Genomic DNA, 3,168 nt, shown 5'->3' on the forward strand with positions numbered 1-3,168 from the left:
GGTACATATCCTGTAGTAAGGCTGAGATTGAACAGTGACTTTGTGAGGGTTCAGTTCTTCTTGGAGCTCGTTTAAGACACAGCCTGGGACACTGTCCGGTCCCATTGATGCTGTGTTTTTTGCTTTGGAGAGGGCAGCTCTCACCTGTGCATCTGTGATGTCTGGGAGGCTACACTCTGTTGGGATAGACATTTGCTCTTTTGGGGGGGAAGGGGCGGGGGAGTTTGCACTGAACCTGTCTGCCAGGATGTTGGCAATGTCTGTGGTTCAGTGTATCTTTTGTCATTTTGCACTAACTCAGAGCATATCTGGGAGTTGCCACCCAGGTTCCTGACATAACTAAAGAAGGCCTTGTGATTATATTTAGCGTCTTGTGCAATTTTTCTTTCTCGGTTGGCCTTAGATGATTTTATGAGGGATCGTAGTTTCTTGCTAGTACTGATCAGAGATGCCTTCCCTTTTTGGGATTTTGCTCTATCATGTAGTAGCTTCCTTCTTCTGTTGTGTAGCTTATTTATGGCTGGGGTCCACCAGACAGGTCTCTTGCCTTTGGAGGAGTGGGTCTTGGTTTTATTTGGGATAGCACAATCTATGCATTCCTGTAGGTGTCCATAGAATGCGTTTGTAAAGGATTCTGAGGTTTGGGCCGTTTTTCCATTGGCCCGGGGGTTTTGAAGGATTCCACCTCGGTTTTGAGAAGTGTGAAGTTTGCTTTTGGGAAGTTCTTCACCGTGGTTTCCTTGGCTGGGGGTGGGGATGGGATATGGATTTCCAGTGAGATTAATTTATGGTCAGATCTTACCAATGAGGAGTACACCTCTGGTATGGAGCATAGAGTCCCCATGTTGGTGATGATCAGGTCCAATATGTTTTCCCCTCTTGTGGGAGTGGTGACCAGTTGTTCCACATCATTTGAGTTTATAAATTCTAGGAACCGTTGGGTGAGGGTGTTGGGGCTTGAGTAGTGCTCCCATTCTATGTTTGGGTAGTTGAAGTCACCCAATATAATGGTGTTTGGAGGGACCTTCATATTCTCCAGTGCTCTCAGGAAAGCCGAGTGGGGTTCTTGAGTTTGGGAGGGTGGTCTGTAGCAGGCTACAAACTGAAAGGCAGTTTTGCCCGCTGTTAGTTGCACATGGATGGTCTCCAATGCTTCGTGCAGTGACACTAACCTGGATGTGTGGGTATCTTTGATGAATATGGATACTCTCCCTCCTTTTGTGGTTCAGTCCGAGTTTTGGGGCCGAAAAGCATGGTATGAGGTATAACCTGGTAGTGCTTGGGGTGCTCTCGGGAGCCTTGAACCAGGTTTCTGTTACTGCACAGATATCGATATTCTCCATATTGAGGAGATCCTCAAGTGCGTGCATCTTGAGGTTTAGACTTCTGGCGTTGAGCAGCATTACCCTTAGTTTCTTTTTCCTTGTGTTGTCTATGGAGGTGGGTTTGTCTTTTGAGCCTTGCCTAAAAAAGGCACTAAGGGGGTGGCAAGAGGCTTAGCCAGTATTCGAAAGCCCAGGGGTGACAGGTGGAAGCCATCCCTAGAGAAGCAACGTGGCTTGTCGAGCATGTCATCCCAGGCTGACGGACACTGGATCCCCTTTGAATGTCACCAGTACTTTAGCCAGTTGTTAAAATTGATCATTTTGTCTTTATACTGTGGCATCATTTTGGTGAGGGTAAGATGCTACTCAAGGTCAGGGTCATACCGGCCTGGGCTACATGATCAGAGAGCACCTCTATGTCTCTTTTCATGTAGTCCAGGGAGGTACGTCTCAGGTCATTCACACCAGCATGGACAATGACTGAGTCATATTTGTACTTGCTTTGGAGTGACCTGAGTGCTTGTGTTATGTGGCGGATCATGGCACCCGACAGGCAGCTTACAGTGACCTTCTCCTTGTTCAGCCTGGTGAGTGGGACGTCAGTGTGTCTGACAGTAGAGTCACGTATTACAAGTGTATTAGGTGTGTTGTTTAGCCTTAAGGGCTGTGACTGTGTGGCACACTGACTTTGTGAACTATGTGATACGTGCGTATTGTTGTGGGGTAGCGGTTGCTTGGATGTCTGCTTTGGAGGTCTGTGCTGCTTGGGCAGATTTTTATTTAGAGCCTCTGAGTATGTTTTTGTGTGTTTATGTGTTTGGTTTGCTGTTGCGATAGGTCTATGTGAGACTGGATTTTGTGGTGTGTGTGGTTACCTTCTCCTCCTGACTGACTGCATCAGTACTGGGTTGAGAGAGCTCAGCCTCCAGTTTGGCTATATAGTTACATCTCTCACATATATTTGAGCTTATTGGGAGGAGGAGAGAGTGGTCTGTGTACATAAGGCAGTTGTAACATTACCTCAAGATTCCCAGATTTGGCAGCTGGACTGGAGAGTAAACCCAAAACTGACTTTTGGACATGCCAGAATAGTATAAGGAACTACTTTTTGACTGCTCAAAAAGGACCATTAGGGAGCCAAGTACTTAAATGGAGTATAAGAGGGTGTAGTGCTTTAGTTTATTAGTGCTTACTTATAAGATTACTTATATGAGCAAGTGCGGGGCTTTAGAATGAAAATAGAGTGCTTACTTTGAGATTTAGAACAGTTCTAAGGGAAAAAGTGAAGAGCAGACTTTGTGGAGCCGGGAATACTTTAAACCCGTTTAAGCGGCGCTGCCCGATGCTGCGCTAAGCGCAAAACCGTGCAAATGCGGGTTTTAAAGTAGGGAAACTGAAAGAGATAGGAATTGACCCGAAACGGCCAATAAGCTACTAGTTTCAGGGCTGAGACCACTCCTCCAGGGACAGATAGGCTGCTCAAAGCTCCCCACTCTCACTGGTGAACAGTGAAGCTTCCTCCTATCCAAGTAAGGATATGGGCAACACAGGAAACTATACCACAGTCCGGAATTCAGCAAAACCTGAAATCTGGACTAATCTAGTTCAGCAAAGGCAAGAAAAGAGACTTTTTTTTTTTTTCAGGAAACCACAGAAAACACTGTAAATGCTATAAACAGGCTAACGCACTTTAGTGTGTAGCATCCAACAGTTAAACAATACAAAAACGACTTACATTGCTATAAAACAAAAACTGTAAAAATCAGAATGCAAATCCAATATAAACTTTTTAAAGCACAGATCAGTTAGAAATTCGCTTTTTAGGCGGGAAAAAGCAGTCAAA

The sequence above is a fragment of the Protopterus annectens genome, chromosome 8.part1 (assembly GCF_019279795.1).
Source record: "Protopterus annectens isolate FY-2018-M chromosome 8.part1, PAN1.0, whole genome shotgun sequence".
NCBI lineage: Eukaryota > Metazoa > Chordata > Ceratodontiformes > Protopteridae > Protopterus > Protopterus annectens.